The sequence below is a fragment of the Arachis ipaensis genome, chromosome B7, assembly GCF_059453495.1.
Source record: "Arachis ipaensis isolate K30076 ecotype BB chromosome B7, ASM5945349v1, whole genome shotgun sequence".
In the NCBI taxonomy this organism is placed as follows: Eukaryota; Viridiplantae; Streptophyta; class Magnoliopsida; order Fabales; family Fabaceae; genus Arachis; species Arachis ipaensis.
In genome coordinates, this window is record NC_142442.1 from 41,695,801 (window position 1) to 41,713,592 (window position 17,792).

The 17,792-nt window shown below is 36.5% G+C and overlaps 1 non-coding gene across 1 annotated transcript; it reads right to left on the minus strand.

Annotated features, from left to right (window-relative positions):
• Positions 1–16,850: 16,850 nt before the first annotated feature.
• LOC148550948 (small nucleolar RNA R71) lies at positions 16,851–16,958 on the minus strand. Its single transcript, XR_015892522.1, has one exon. It is a non-coding gene; the product is annotated as a small nucleolar RNA R71 (small nucleolar RNA).
• Between the last annotated feature and the right edge of the window lie 834 nt (positions 16,959–17,792).

The window sequence follows — 17,792 nt, forward strand, 5'->3', positions numbered from 1 at the left end:
TTCATCCCATCACCACCCTCCATGGAAGAACACCCACATCCATCAATCCAAGAGCAAGATGATCCCAATTATGCTATTGATATGGAACAGGAAAGAAGGAATCATCTTCGCGAATCCATACTTCATAAAGAGCTAGAGGAGGCCCTACGGGTAAAGGTAGGAGAGACCCTTAAAGATGAAAGAGTAGTTGAAAGGAGTTGTCATGGAAAGAAAATCATCGAGGATGAGTACGATTTTATACTTAAACAATTGGACAAAGCAGAAATTATTAAAAAGGAAGAAGTGGTTGCAGACTTGAGAGATGCTGTACCTCCATGGGAAAGTCAAGACATAGAGCCTCCATCCAAGACGTTTGCATTTGATGTTAAGGAGGGTGTACAACCTCCAAGGCATGTCATGGTTAAGGACTTGGAAGAGGTCGATCAAGAGATGGAGATTCAAGAAAAAGAAGCACAACCTCTCATGCCCTTGGTGAGCAATGAAGAAGAGATTGAACTGGAAGAAAGCTACCAAGAGGAAGAGGTTGATATTGAAGAAACTTGCAAAGAGGTGGAAGTTGTCAAAGAGCACAAGGGAGTGGAGCTTGAAATCACTTTGCCGAAGTTATTGGAGACCCCTCCCCCTAAGTTGCCATCATCCTTCACAACATTCAAGTGGGTAAAATTCATATCCCTTAGCTTTCTAATTCCACTTGAATATGGGCTACTGGAGACGGATGGTCAATTTAGAACTCTTTGTGGCATAAAGAGTAAGAGGAAGATGGTCAGTGGTAAGAATTGTCCTACAAGGTTCATTATGGTTGGAAGCTTTAAGTTTAAACGCAAAGGTTGGTGTAAAGCTCAACTGAATGGGTCTAGGAAGTTGTTTGGCCGCTTTAGTGAGAATTCAAATTGCTTGCCACCCGGATGGAATCATAATGATCAACAAGAAGACGGGTGCAAAAGCAAGATTTGGGACTCCGGAATCCAGTCTAGGAATCAACACTCTTGGGGCCTTGTCACTTACTTCAACCTGCTTGAAGGCTTTCTACGCCTAGTTTGGGATCCCGGAGGCCATTGGAATTACAAACATTGGTGGAGATTCCTGGATGAGTTCAAGCACAAACCACCATAACAGGGAGCTCACCAAATGTCCAACTTAAGGACTTTAACTAAAAGTGCTAGGTGGGAGACAACCCACCATGGTATGATCGTTCCTTTTTCATTTTTTTAGTTTTATTTGTTTTCGAGTTTTATTTTATTTTATTGTGTTGAACCTGGAGTTTTTGCATAACATTCATATTAGCATTGCATTCTGCATACTGCATTATTAAAAAAAAAAGGGAGAGCCGTGACGCGACAGCATCGCCGACGCGACCGCGTCGCAGGTGGCTCAGAGAGAATGATAAATCGAACAGAGAGTCACGCGGAAGCGTGGCTGGAGGCATGCCTTTGGCACAAATCATCCCACGCAATCGCGTCGCTGACGCGTTTGCGTCACATGAGAAACATGCCTCCCACGCGTCCGCGTCACTCACGCGGCCGCGTGACCTGGAAATCGACGTAAGAAAGGGTGCATGACCGAAAGTTGTGCTAGAGTGGTGCTGGATTGGTGCTGAACGCACAATTCTTTCCACGCGGCCGCGTGACCGACGCGACCGCGTCATATCCTTCTAATGGCCGCTCACGTGATCGCATGCCCCACGCGATCGCGTCACCCCAGATTTGGCAAAAAAAGAGTTTCAAACAGAGAGTTGCGTGAACGCGAGGCTGCACTCGCGCCAATCGCACAAATCAAGCCACGCGTCCGCGTGCCCCACGCGTCCGCGTCACGTGAACTTATTGCGCACCACGCGACCGCGTCACCCACGCAACCGCGTCGCCAGCGTCGCACAACCTATCCAGATTAGTGCCAATTATCTTATCTTTTCTTCTCTACTCCTAATTTCTTCTATCTTCTCTTCTTTCTCTCTCCTTTCTTACTTTTTTTTTCTTCATCTTTTTTCACTTTCATTTTATTTTATTTATTTGCATACTTTCATTCATTGCATTATTTTCATTGGTGTTGGAAATTTATTTGGGCCACTATTTTCTATATTTTTGTGGATTAATTGATGGAATTGGTTGACAATTATATATTTCTTTTATTCTACTACTCTCAATGCTTGCTTTTCACAAAACCCTTTTTGTATTTTATTACTTAAATATAATTGTTATTATAAACAGGTCATTAGTATAAAAGACTTGGTAATTTAAATTGGACATTAAATGCTTGATCTCTGCTACTCATGCCTTTGCCTGCATGCCAATAAACATCTTGCATTTAATTGTCTTCATATGCACTGCTATATTCCCGTTTATGATTTTTCACATGTAGTCATGACCATGTGTTAACATCATTCGTTTTTAATGTGCATTGATTACCACATATCCTATTCTCTTCCTTGCTCTATCCCTTTGAATTCAAATTACTTTCTCTTTTTTTCCTTTTCAGGATGGCCACCAAGAAGGGTAAAGAGAAAGCTACTCCCAAACCACCGACACGGAAAGGAACAAAAAGAGCCCCAGCTGAGGAACCACAACCCATCTACTTGCACATCTTAGCATGCACCGAGGACGGTGCAATCTTTAAGTGTGGGGAGGTCGATACCGACTTCCAGGGGTTAGTTACCTTCTTTTCAACACCAATACTCTTATTTTCTTTATTTGTTCATTGTTGCATCTGCATATTTGATTGCATTTTTATTTGATTTTGTGCATTTAGTTACTACTTGGTTAAAGTAATAAAATTTTTTTAGGACTCTATTTTTGAAAAATTTCACTAATTTAAATTAAAAAAAAATTATGTTAAAACTTGTTTGGAAGTTGTATTTGGAACATGGTTTTTGAGCTAAAGAACACACAACCTGTGAGATTTGAGCTTATTTATATGGTTACATTATTTAACCATAAATATTTTATTCTTGTGTGTTTACTTCTCTATAATTGTGATCTTTACTTTGTTTCAGTCTATATGTCCAATATTTAGTGTATTTACATGTTTGCATATGATTGAGGCCATTATTTGATTTTAGCTCACTTATCCCAAATAAGCCTACCCTTTACATCACCCATGTTAGCCACCTTGAGCTTTTTAATCCCCATTTGTTCTATATTTTACCACATCACTAGCCTTAAGTGGAAAACAAATTAATTATCCCAATTGAATCTTTGGTTAGCTTAAGATAGTGTGTTAATTATGTGTGGGGAAACTGTGAGAACATGGGTTAATAAGGGAATGTGTTATATTTTTAATTTGATAAAATATTTGGAATTTGGGTACCTACTCATGTGAGACTAGAAAAATTAAAAATCCATGTGCATTGATAAGTTATGTTTATTTTTCTATTAAAAAAAAGAGAAAAAGAAAAGAAAAAGAGCAAATTAAATAAGGGGACAAAATTACCCCAATGTTAAGTTAATAAAAAAATCAATGCATATGTGATAAAATTAAAGAAAAGTTGATACATGAGTATGTGATACAAAAGTGAGAATTTTGGGTAGCTAGGCATGAATTAGAATTATATGGAGTATATGTTAGGTGAAAGCTTAGGTTAATTAAAGATTCAATTTATAGCTCACTTAGCCATATATATACCTTCACCCTTACCTTAGTCCCATTACAACCTTGAAATGACCTCATGATGTTTGCATTGGTACATTAAATATTTGTTGATTGAATAGATGAAGAACAAAGTTTAGAAAGCATGATTAGAGAAGAGTAGAGTGAATTACCCTATACACTTGAGTGATTAGAGTGCATATACACTACCAGTAAGGGTTCAATGCTTAATTCTATGTTCCTTGCTTTCATAAGCTGTCTTCTTATAAGTTTACTTGTCTTTTATTTTATGATTTAGATTAGTGGAATTTGATTTATATTTGTCTTGGAGAACTTATTTACTTTTGACCAAGTAGGTAGAAACATTTTTGCATTTAGTTGCATTCATATAGATAGGTTGCATTTCATATTAATCTACCATTCCTCTTCATCTTTATAGCTTCTCTTGAGCTTAGCATGAGGACATGCTAGTGTTTAAGTGTGGGGACGTTGATAAACCACTATTTTACGGTTTATCTTAAGCTTAATTGAGTGGTTTTTATCAACTCTTTACCCATTTATTCATACTAATCGCATGTTTTATATTTTCCTTTCTGATTTTGTGCTATGATTGAAAACATACTTCTCTAGCTTTAAATTACCAAATATTAATCCTCTCTTATTACCATTAGATACCTTGATATGTGTGTTAAGTGTTTTTAGAGATTACAGAGCAGGAATGGCTTGGAGAATGGAAAGGAAGCATGCAAAAGTGGAAGGAATACAAGAAACTGAAGGAACTGCTAAAGCTGTCCAACCTGACCTCTTGGTACTAAATCGACCATAACTTGAGCTACAGAGGTCCAAATGAGATGGTTCCAGTTGCGTTGGAAAGCTAACGTTCGGGGCTTCACAAAGATATATAATTTTCCATAGCTGCCTGACTTTAGGATTTTTTCCAGTAAAGAATTTCATAAAAACAGTCGCGTTGTAGATATAGTCTCTAAACCGACAGAAATCCCTTCGTACAAATGTTTTGGTTGTCACAAGTAACAAACTCCTTTAAAAATGATAACTGAGTATTTAAACCTCGGGTCATCTTCTCACGAAAATGCAGGGAAGTATGTTCTTATTATTGGTTATGGAGATTGTAAATTCGGAGTTTTAAGAATGAGGAGCAAATATGACAAATGATTTAAATAGCAATTAAAATAAATAAATACTGTAAAGCAAACTTTTGGCAAGGTATGAGAAATTAGAAGTCCAAATTAGTTACCCTTCTCAATAGTAAAGAAGATTGAATCTTAATTCCACTTAGTTAACCTTTGCTAAAGCAAAGGAAAGTCAAGGGATTAATTAGTTTGATCTTCGAATCCTATTTATTTCCTAAGAAAAGATTGGGATTATTGAAGTTCAATTCAATTGGCAAGATAACAATTATCAATTATGCTGTTGAATTGGATAACTCCTGAATTACTGATTTCTTAACCAAAACCAAAAGGGAAAAAGTAAATCTACTGGAATAAAAATGCCTTCAGATGGGAAGCAATAATCATGTAAATAAAAGAAAGCAATAATAACTGAAATACCTCAAATAATATTAATTCAAAGAAAATCATAACATGAATGTAGCATAATCCAAATAGGCAACATAACTAATATAAGCATTAAAGTATCTGAAAGTAAGAGATAAATATAAAGTAAAAGAACATTGAACCTGGGATTGAGAGTCACTCCTAAAACTAAGAGAAGTCTTAAATCCTAATCCTAAGAGAGAGGAGAGAACCTCTCTCTCTAAAAACTACATCTACTCCTAAAATTGTGAATATGAAAGCCCATTTATGAATGGATGTATTCTCCCACTTTATAGCCTCTAATCTGTGTTTTCTGGGCCGAGAACTGGGTCAGAAACAACCCAGAATTCGCTAGTTGCGAATTCAAACATGCTGAATTTCCGTCACTGCGATGCGTCCGCATGGAGCACGCGGTCGCATCACCTATCGTCAGAGAAACTATGGCTTATTATATTTCAAATCGAAGCCCCGGACGTTAGCTTTCCAACGCAACTAGAACCGCGTCGTTTGGACCTCTGTAGCTAAAGTTATAGCTGTTTGAGTGCGAAGAGGTCAGGCTGGACAGCTTAGCAATTTCTCCAGCTTCTTGTATTCCTTCCACTTTTGCATGCTTCCTTTCCATCCTCTGAGCCATTCCTGCCCTGTAATCTCTGAAATCACTTAACACACATATCAAGGTATCTAATGGTGATAAGAGAGGATTAATATTAGAAATTATAAGTCCAAAGAAGCATGTTTTCAATCAAAGCACATAATTAGGAAGGCAAATGTAAAACCATGCAAATAGTATGAATTAGTGGGTAAGGAGTTGATAAAAACCACTCAAATGAGCACAAGATAAACCATGAAATAGAGGTTTATCAACCTCCCCACACTTAAACAATAGCATGTCCTCATGCTAAGCTCAAGAGAAGCTAAAAAGATGAAGAGGAATGGTAGAATGTATGAAATGCAACCTATCTATATGAATGCAACTATATGCAAAATGTTTCTACCTACTTGGTTAAAAGTAAATAAATTCTCCAAGACAAATATAAATCAGATTCCACTAATTCAAATCATACAAAATAAGGTACAAGTAAACTTGTAAGAAGATAGCTCATGAAAGCAGGGAACATAGAATTTAGCACTGAACCCTTACTGGTAGCGTATATCACTCTAACTCTCAAGTGTCTAGGGTCAATCACTCTACTCTTCTCTAATCATGCTTTCTAAACCTTGTTCTTCATCTAACCAATCAACAAATATTTAATGTACCAATGCAAACATCATGAGGTCTTTTCAAGGTTGTAATGGGGTTGAGGTAAAGGTAAGGATATATGTATGGCCAAGTGAGCTATAATATGAATCTTTAATTAACCTAAGCTGTCACCTAATATACTCTATATACTTTTAAATTCATGCCTAGCTATCCATAATTCCCACTTTTGTATAATTCTCATACTCATTTACCAAATTTTCTTTAATTTTTATCACATGTGCATTGATCTTTTATTAAACTTAATATTGGGGTAATTTTGTCCCCTTATATATATATATATATTTTTTTTTTCTTTTTTTTCTCTCTCTTTTTTTTGAATCATAAAAGCAAACATAACTTATTAATGCACATGGATTCTCCATTATTTTTCTATTTTGATTTTTCATGAGTAGGTTCCCAAATTCCCAATATTCAAATAAATTAGAAACATGATACATTCCCTTATTAACCCATGTTCCCACAGTTTCCCCACACTTAATTGTTACACAATCCCTATCTTAAGTTAACCAAATATTCAATTGGGATATTTAATTATTTTTCTGCTTAAGGCTAGTGATGTGGTAAAATACAGAATAAATGGGATTAAAAGGCTCAAGGTGGCTGATAAGGGTGATTTAAAGGGTAGGCTTATTTGGGATAAGTGAGCTAAAATCAAATAATGGCCTCAATCATATGCAAGCATGTAAATATACTAAATATTGGACATATAGACTGGAACAAAGTAAAGATTGCAATTATAGAGAAGAAAACACACAAGGATAAAATATTTATGGTTAAATAATGTAACCATATAAATAAGCTCAAAATCTCACAGGTTGTGTGTTCTTTTGCTCAAAAACCATGTTCCAAATACAACTTCAAACAAGTTTTAACATAAAAAATTTTTTCAATTTAAATTAGTGAAATTTTTCAAAGATAGGGTCTTAAAAGAATTTTATTACTTTAACCAAGTAGTAACTAAATGCATAAAATCAAACAAATATGCAAATGCAACAACTAATTTAACAAAGAAAATTAAACATTGGTGTTGAAATAGAAAGGTACTAACCCATGGAGATCGGTATCGACCTCCCCACACTTAGATATTGCACCGTCCTCGGTGCATGCTAAGATGTGCAAGTGGACGGGTGGCTTCAACTGATGCTTTTCTCTATAGATTGTGCAGATTGACTTGCCTGTTTCCCCATGTAAACGTCTTCCGGTTCTCTTCCGGGTGGCCATCCTGAAAGAAAAAAGGAAGAAGAGTAACCCAGAAATAAAGATAGGAAAATAAATACAGTATGGGTGGGTTAATGCCAAATAATAAGGGTCTCAATTACATGGTAGCTACAACATGCAAGTGAGAAAACAATAGAAGCCATGGCATGCCAGTGGTACAAAATGTACAACAATGGGGAAGAGAGTGGGGAAGGAGAGATAATATAAATTCATGTCAATGCAAAAGTAATACAGATATAAAAGATTGGCATTGATATAAATAATATTACTCAATCAGAAATAAACAAGTCATTAAGCACCAAGAAAATACCAGAAAAGATGTAACAGTTGAATAAGAACATTTGAACACCAATGGTAAAATAATAAATTTAGAAAAATAAAAATATGCAATGAATGAAAGTATGCAAATAAATAAAATAAAATAAAAGATAAGAAGAATGAGAAGGAAAAGAAATAAAGTAAGAAAGAAAGAAGAAAGAAGAAAAGATAGAAGAAATTAGGATTAGAGAAGAAAAGATAAGAAAATTGGCACTAATCTGGATAGGTTGTGTGACGCTGGCGACGCGGTCGCGTGGGTGACGCGGTTGCGTGGTGCGCAATAAGGTCAGGCGACGCGGACGCGTGGGGCACGCGATCGCGTGACTTGATTTGTGGTAGTGGCGCGAGTGCAGCCTCGCGGTCGCACAACTCTCTGTTCGAAACTTGGTATTGCCAAAATCCAGGGTGACGCGGTCGCGTGGTCGACGCGATCGCGTGAGTGGCCATCATGGGGATATGACGCGGACGCGTGAGCCATGCGTCCGCGTGGTAAGGCATGTGCGGTCAGCACCAGTCCAGCATCACTCTCGCACAACTTTCGGTCGTGCACCCTTCGTACATCGATTTCCAGGTCACGCGGCCGCGTGAGTGACGCGGTCATGTGGGAGCCATTTTTCCCACATGACGCGGTCACATGGATCAATTTGTGCCATTAGCGTGCCTCCAGCCATGCTTTCGCGTGACTCTCTGTTCACCCTCATTTTCTTCCAAACGCACATACGACGCGGACGCGTCGGCGACGTTGTCGCGTCGCGTGCGAAAATCCTCTTTTTTTTTTTAGATCTGAAAAAATGCAGAATGTAGTGTTAACATGAATGTGATGCAAAACTCCAGGTTCAACATAATAAAATAAAATAAAACTCAAAAAAAAATAAAACTAAATAAAAATGAAAAAGGAACGATTATACCATGGTGGGTTGTCTCCCACCTAGCACTTTTAGTTAGAGTCCTTAAGTTGGACATTTGGTGAGCTCCCTATTATGGTGGCTTATGCTTGTATTCATCCAGGAATCTCCACCAATGTTTGTAATTCCAGTATCCTCCGGGATCCCAAACAAGGCACGTGAAGCCTTTGAGCAGCTTCAAACAGATTCTTAGGCTCCCGGGGTGTTAGATGTCAGAACAGATTCCAGGATCCCAAACTTCGCTTTTACACTTGTCTTTGTGTTGATCATCATGATTCCATCCGGGTAGCAAGCAATCTAAATTCTCACTAAAGCGGCCAAACAACTTTCTAGACCCATTCAGTTGAGCTCTACACCAACCTTTACGTTTAAACTTTGAGCACACAACCATGTTGAACCTTGCTTGACAATTCCAACCACTAACCATCTTCCTCTTACTCTTAATGCCACAAAGAGCTCTAAGTTGACCATCCGTCTCTAGTAGCCCATATTCAAGTGGAATTAGAAAGCTGAGGGATATGAATTTTACCCACTTGAATGTTGTGAAGGATGATGGTAACTTAGGGGGAGGGGTCTCCAATAACTTTGGCAAGGTAATTTCAAGCTCCACTCCCTTGTGCTCTTTGACAACTTCCACCTCTTTGAAAGCTTCTTCAATTTCAACCTCTTCCTCTTGGTAGCTTTCTTCCAATTCAATCTCTTCTTCATTACTTACCAAGGGCATGAGAGGCTGTGCTTTTTCTTCTTTACTCTCCATCTCTTGACCAACCTCGTCCAAGTCTTCAACTATGATATGCCCTGGAGGTTGTACACCCTCCTTAACATCAAATGCAACTGTCTTAGAAGGAGGTTCTATGTCTTGACTTTTCCATGGAGGTTCAGCATCTCCTAAGTCTTCAACCACTTCTTCCTCTGCAACTATTATGGCTTCCTCCACTTGTTCCAATACAAAGCCATGTTCCTCATTGTCCACCGAAGTTTCTAGTGTCTCCTTCATGCTTTGCTCTTCTTTTGATTCTCTACATGTAGTCATGGGAGTTCCTTGAGTGTTCAGATATTGGGAAGCTATTTTATTCACTAACTCGCCAAAGCTGGCCGCGAAATTTTGCACACTCTTATTCATCCTTTCTTGCCTTTGAAGAATAACACGAAGTCTGTCATCCATTGGAGGTTGGGGTGGATATGAGGATTCATTGGTTGGGAGAGAGGGTTCATAATAGGAAGGTGGTTTATCTTGATAATGATATGGAGATGGTGAATATTGAGGTGGTGGTTCATGAGAGTAGTTGTGTTGGAAAGGTGGTGGTTCTGTGTATGGTTCATTTGGCTCATAAGGTAGTTGGTATGGTGGATACGGGTTAGGGTCATATGGAGGTAAATGGTTGTAGGTGGCTTGTGAGTATGGCAGTTCAAAGCTGTGTTGAGGAGAGGGTTTATAGGCATATGGTGGTGGTTGTTGATAGTCCATTGGAGGTGGTTGTTGCCATGAGGGTTGATCAAATCCTTGTGGCTCCTCCCATCTTTGATTGTTCCAACCTTGATGCCTGTTCTCATTGTAATTTCTTCTTCCTGCAACATAATTGTAACTAGACTCATAGCCAAAGGGGTGAGAGTTCATAGTAGCAAATAAAAATTAAAAATAAAAACAATTTTAAAATAAAAGGTTATTTAAATTTTGAATTTGAAAATTAAATTTTGAAATTTGAATTTTAAATTTTTTGAATTTTGAATTTTTGAAATTTGAATTTTGAAAATTTTTAAATTTGAATTTTGAAATTTGATTTTTGAAATAAGATAAGATAAAATAAAAATTTTAAAATAAAAACCAATAACCTCTTAACTTAAGAAAAAAGCAAAAATAAAAACAAATAAACAAGCAAAAATAAAATATTTACAATAACCAATAATAAGGCACACGTTTGCAATTCCCCGGCAACGGCGCCATTTTGACGTTAGGATTTTTGCCAGTAAAGAATTTCATAAAAACAGTCGCGTTGTAGATATAGTCTCTAAACCGACAGAAATCCCTTCGTACAAACGTTTTGGTTGTCACAAGTAACAAACCCCTTTAAAATTGAAAACCGAGTATTTAAACCTCGGGTCGTCTTCTCAAGGAACTGCAGGGAAGTATGTTCTTATTATTGGTTATGGAGATTGTAAATTCGGGGTTTTAAGAATGAGGAACAAATATGACAAATGATTTAAATAGCAATTAAAATAAATAAATACTGTAAAGCAAACTTTTGGCAAGGTATGAGAAATTAGAAGTCCAAATTAGTTACCCTTCTCAACAGTAAAGAAGATTGAATCTTAATTCCACTTAGTTAACCTTTACTAAAGCAAAGAAAAGTCAAGGGATTAATTAGTTTGATCTTCGAATCCTATTTATTTCCTAAGAAAAGATTGGGATTATTGAAGTTCAATTCAATTGGCAAGATAACAATTATCAATTATGCTGTTGAATTGGATAACTCCTGAGTTACTGATTTCTTAACCAAAACCAAAAGGGAAAAAGTAAATCTACTGGAATAAAAATGCCTTTAGATGGGAAGCAATAATCATGTAAATAAAAGAAAGCAATAATAACTGAAATACCTCAAATAATATTAATTCAAAGAAAATCATAACATGAATGTAGCATAATCCAAATAGGCAACATAACTAATATAAGCATTAAAGTATCTGAAAGTAAGAGATAAATATAAAGTAAAAGAACATTGAACCTGGGATTGAGAGTCACTCCTAAAACTAAAAGAAGTCCTAAATCCTAATCCTAAGAGAGAGGAGAGAACCTCTCTCTCTAAAAACTACATCTACTCCTAAAATTGTGAATATGAAAGCCTGTTTATGAATGGATGCATTTCCCCACTTTATAGCCTCTAATCTGTGTTTTCTGGGCCAAGAACTGGGTCAGAAACAACACATAATTCGTTAGTTGTGAATTCAAACATGCTGAATTTCCGTCACTATGAAGCGTCCACATGGAGCACACGATCACGTCGAAGCCTCGGACGTTAGCTTTCCAACGCAACTGGAACTGCGTCGTTTGGACCTCTGTAGCTAAAGTTATAGCCGTTTGAGTGCGAAGAGGTCAGGCTGGACAGCTTAGCAATTTCTCCAGCTTTTTGTATTCCTTCCACTTTTGCATGCTTCCTTTCCATCCTCTGAGCCATTCCTGTTGTGTAATCTCTGAAATCACTTAACACACATATCAAGGCATCTAATGGTGATAAGAGAGGATTAATATTAGAAATTATAAGTCCAAAGAAACATGTTTTCAATCAAAGCACATAATTAGGAAGGCAAATGTAAAACCATGCAAATAGTATGAATAAGTGGGTAAAGAGTTCATAAAAACCACTCAAATGAGCACAAGATAAACCATGAAATAGAGGTTTATCACTGCCCCAAAGTTAGGCGACGCGAATGCGTGAATGACGCGCCCGCGTCGCATCTGCGAATTGCAATCTGCGCGAACGCGTGGATGACACCTCCGCGTCACTTTCCCGCGACCTGAACGTAACAGAAATCGCAGGGGAAGATTTCTGGGCTGTTTTTGACCCAGTTTTCAGCCCAGAACATACATATTAGAGGCTATAAAGTGGGAGAATGCATCCATTCATAATCATGCTTTTCATAATTCACTTTTCATAATTTAGATGTAGTTTTTAGAGAGAGAAGTTCTCTCCTCTCTCTTAGGATTAGGATTAGGATTAGGATTTAGGATTTCATCTTCTGCAATCACAGGTTCAATGTTTTTTTTATTTATTTTTCTAATTTAATTTATGAATATCCATGTTAGATTTGATTTCTTTTGTGAATGGAATTCGAGGTATTTTCAGATTTAATTTTGCTTTGCTTTATTTATATGAATGCTTTTAATTTAATTTAGATATTTTCCCTTTCGGCTTGGGTTAAATAATTAGTGACTCTTGAGTTATCAAACTCATTGTTGACTAAAAATTGGAATTCTTCAAGAATTAATTCGAGTTCTGATAAGCGGATAATTTATACGCTTTTTGGCATTGTTTTTACATAGTTTTCAGTATAATATAGTTAGTTTTTAGTATATTTTTATTAGTTTTTAATTAAAATTCATATTTCTGGACTTTAATATGAGTTTATGTATTTTTCTGTGATATCAGGTATTTTCTGGCTGAAATTGAGGGACTTGAGCAAAAATCAGATTCAAAGGTTGAAGATGGACTGCAGATGCTGTTGGATTCTGACCTCACTGCACTCAAAGTGGATTTTCGGGAGCTACAGAACTCCAAATGGCACGATCTCAATTGCGTTGGAAAGTAGACATCCAGAGCTTTCCAGCAATATATAATAGTTCATACTTTGAATAAGGATAGACGACATAAACTGGCATTCAACGCCAGTTCCATGCTGCATTCTGGAGTCAAACGCCAGAAACATGTTGCAAAGTCGAGTTCAACGCCAGAAACAGGCTACAAACTGGCATTCAACTCCAAGAGAAGCCTCTACACGTGTAAAGCTCAATGCTCAGCCCAAGCACACACCAAGTGGGTCCCGGAAGTGGATTTCTGCATCATTTACTCATTTCTGTAGACCCTAGTAACTAGTTTAGTATAAATAGGACTTTTTACTATCCTTGGAATCATCTTTGGATCATCTTTGATTAGTTTTATGCTATCTTAGACTATTGTGAGGGCTGGCCATTTGGCCATGCCTGAACATTTATCACTTGTATATTTTCAACGGTAGAGTTTCTACACACCATAGATTAAGGTGTGGAGCTCTGCTGTTCCTCAAAGATTAGTGCAAAGTACTACTGTTTTTCTATTCAATTCAACTTATTCCGCTTCTAAGATATTCATTCGCACTTCAATATGATGGATGTGATGATGGTGACAGTCATCATCATTCTCAAATTATGAGCGCGTGTCTGACAACCACTTCCGTTCTACCTTAGATTGAATGGATATCTCTTGGATATCTAATACAGGGGACCGAGTCCGAGTTATTAGTGTCTTCGTGGTATAAGTTAGAACCCATGGACGGCCATTCTTGAGAATCTGGAAAGTCTAAACCTTGTCTGTGGTATTCCGAGTAGGATTCAGGGATTGAATGACTGTGATGAGCTTCAAACTCGCGAGTGCTGGGCGTAGTGACAGACGCAAAAGGATCAATGGATCCTATTCCAGTATGATCGAGAACCGACAGATGATTAGCCATGCAATGACAGCGCATTGGACCATTTTCACTGGGAGGACAGGTGGCCATTGACAACGGTGATGCCTAACATACAGCTTGCCATGGAAAGGAGTAAGAAGGATTGGATGAAGACAGCAGGAAAGCAGAGGTTCAGAGGGACGAAAGCATCTCTATATGCTTATCTGAAATTCTCACCAGTGAATTACATAAGTACCACTATCCTATTTTATATTTTATTTGTCTTTTACTTATCAATTCATAAAATCAGTTGAATCCGCCTGACTGAGATTTACAAGGTGACCATAACTTGCTTCAAGCCGACAATCTCAGTGGGATCGAACCTTACTCACCTAAGATTTATTACTTGGACGACCCAGTGCACTGGCTGGTTAGTTGTACGAAGTTGTGAAATAGAATTAAGAACATGAACGTGCGTATTGAGTTTTTAGCGCCGTTACCAAGGATGAAATGATCACGATTTTGCATACCAAGTTTTTGGCGCCGTTGCCGAGGATTGTTCGAGTTTGGACAACTGACGGTTCATCTTGTTGCTCAGATTAGGTAATTTTATTTTAATTTTAAAGTTTTTGTTCTTTTTATTTTCGAAGAATATATTCAAAAGAAAAAAATTTATTTTCAAAAATATATTTTTCTTCAGAATTTTTAAGAATGAATTCTAGTGTTTCATGATGATTTGTTGAATCCTGGCTGCCTGTAAAGCCATGTCTAAATTCTTTTTGACTGAGGCTTCAACTAATCATTTCAATGCATGTAATGTCCGGCTGAAGTTTGGCTGGCCATTGGCCATGTCTAGTGTTTTGGACCGGAGCTTTCACTGAAAGCTTGGCTGGCTAGTGAGCCATGTCGAATTCCTAGACTGGAGCTTTAGACTAATATTGCAAGATTCTTGGAATTCCTATTAAAAATTTTGAAATCCTTATTTTTATTTTTCAAAATAATTTTTGAAAAAAAACAAAAATTTTATAAAATCATAAAACCAAAAATAATTTTGTATTTCTTATTTGAGTCTAGTGTCAATTTTTAAGTTTGGTGTCAATTGCATCTTTTTAATTTTTCTTGAAAATTTTCGAAAAATTCATGCATGGTGTTCTTCATGATCTTCAAGTTGTTCTTGATAAGTCTTCTTGTTTGATCTTTAAAATTTATTGTTTTGTATATTTTCTTGTTTTTCATATGTATTCTTGAATTCTTAGTGTCTAAATATTAAAAATTTCTAAGTTTGGTGTCTTGCATGTTTTTCTTTTCTTAAAATTTTTTTCAAAAATAAGTTCTTGGTGTTCATCTTGACATTCAAAGTATTCTTGGTGTTCATCTTGACATTCATAGTGTTCTTGCATGCATTATGTGTTTTGATCCAAAATTTTCATGCATTGAGTCTTTTTGATATTTTTCTCTCTCATCATTAAAAATTCAAAAATAAAAAAAATATTTTTCCCTTTTTCTCTCATAAATTTCAAAAAATTGAGTTGACTTTTTCAAAAATCTTTAAAATCTAGTTGTTTCTTATGAGTCAAATCAAATTTTCAATCTAAAAATTCTATCTTTTTCAAATCTTTTTCAAAAATCAAATCTTTTTCACTTTTTCTTTTATATTTTCGAAAATTTCCATTTGATTCTCAAAAATCTTTTTCTTATCTTGTTTCATAATTTCAAAATATTTACTAATAATTAATGTGATTGATTCAAAATTTTTAAGTTTGTTACTTGCCTATTAAGAAAGGTTCAATCTTTAAACTTTAGAATCATATCTTTTTAGTTTCTTGTTAGTCAAGTAATCAACTTCGATTTTCAAAATCAAATCTTTTTGAATTTCTTTCTCAAATCTTTTTCAAATAAAGTTTCAATCATATCTCTTTCAGAAACAAATTTCAAATCTCTTTTAATCAATCATATCTTTTTGTTTCAATCATATCTTTTTCAAAACTACCTAACTAACTCTCTCTTTCTAATTTTCGAAAATCCCTTCCCTCTTTTTCAAAATTCTTTCTTTTTATTAACTAATTGTTTTAATTTTTAATTTAATTCAATTTCAATTTTAATTTTCGAATTTTCGATTTAATTTTAAAATATTCTTATTTTATTTTATTAAATTTTCGAATTCTTCTCTCATCTCTAATCTCCCTCTATTTATTTATTCATCCATTAACACTTCTATCCTCACCCTTGTGTTTGGATTCTCATCTCTTCCTTCTTCTATTCTTACTTTCTTCTACTAACATAAAGGAATCTCTATACTGTGACATAGAGGATTCCATATTTTCTTTTCTGTCTTCTTCTTTTCATATGAGCAGGAACAAGGATAAGAACATTCTTGTTGAGGCTGATCCAGAACCTGAAAGGACTCTGAAGAGGAAGCTAAGGGAAGCTAAAGCACAACTCTCTGGAGAAAATCTGACATAAATTTTCGAAAAAGAAGGAGACATGGTCGAAAATAATAACAATGCAAGGAAGATGCTTGGTGACTTTACTGCACCAAATTCCAATTTACATGGAAGAAGCATCTCAATCCCTACCATTGGAGCAAACAATTTTGAGCTTAAGCCTCAATTAGTTTCTCTGATGCAACAGAATTACAAGTTTCATGGACTTCCATCAGAAGATCCTTTTTAGTTCTTAACTGAATTCTTGCAAATCTGTGATACTGTTAAGACCAATGGGGTTGATCCCGAGGTCTACAGGCTTATGCTTTTCCCATTTGCTGTAAGAGACAGAGCTAGAATATGGTTGGACTCTCAACCTAAGGATAGCCTGAACTCTTGGGATAAGCTGGTCACGACTTTCTTAGCCAAGTTCTTTCCTCCTCAAAAGCTTAGTAAGCTTAGAGTGGATGTTCAAACCTTCAAACAGAAAGAAGGTGAATCCCTCTATGAAGCTTGGGAGAGATACAAGGAACTGACCAAAAATTATCCTTCTGATATGCTTTCAGAATGGACCATCCTGGATATATTTTATGATGGTCTGTCTGAGCTATCAAAGATGTCACTGGACTATTCTGCAGGTGGATCCATTCACCTAAAGAAAATGCCTGCAGAAGCTCAAGAACTCATTGACATGGTTGCTAATAACCAGTTCATGTACACTTCTGAGAGGAATCCTGTAAGTAATGGGACGCCTCAGAAGAAGGGAGTTCTTGAAATTGATACTCTGAATGCCATATTGGCTCAGAACAAAATATTGACTCAGCAAGTCAATATGATTTCTCAGAGTCTGAATGGAATGCAAGCTGCATCCAACAGTACTCAAGAGGCACCTTCTGAGGAAGAAGCTTATGATCCTGAGAACCCTGCAATAGCAGAGGTGAATTATATGGGTGAACCCTATGGAAACACCTATAATCCCTCATGAAGAAATCATCCAAATCTCTCATGGAAGGATCAACAAAAGCCTCAACAAGGCTTTAATAATGGTGGAAGAAACAGGTTTAGCAATAGCAAACCTTTTCGATCATCCACTCAGCAAAAGACAGAGAGTTCTGAGCAGACCCCATTTAGCTTGGCAAACATAGTCTCTGATCTATCTAAGGCCACTCTAAGTTTCATGAATGAAACAAGGTCCTCCATTAGAAATTTGGAAGCACAAGTGGGCCAGCTGAGTAAAAGAATCACTGAAACCCCTCCTAGTACTCTCCCAAGCAATACAGAAGAAAATCCAAAAGGAGGGTGCAAGGCCATTGAATTGATTACCATGGCCGAACCTACAAGGAAGGGAGAGGACGTGAACCCCAGTGAGGAAGACCTCCTGGGATGTCCAATGATC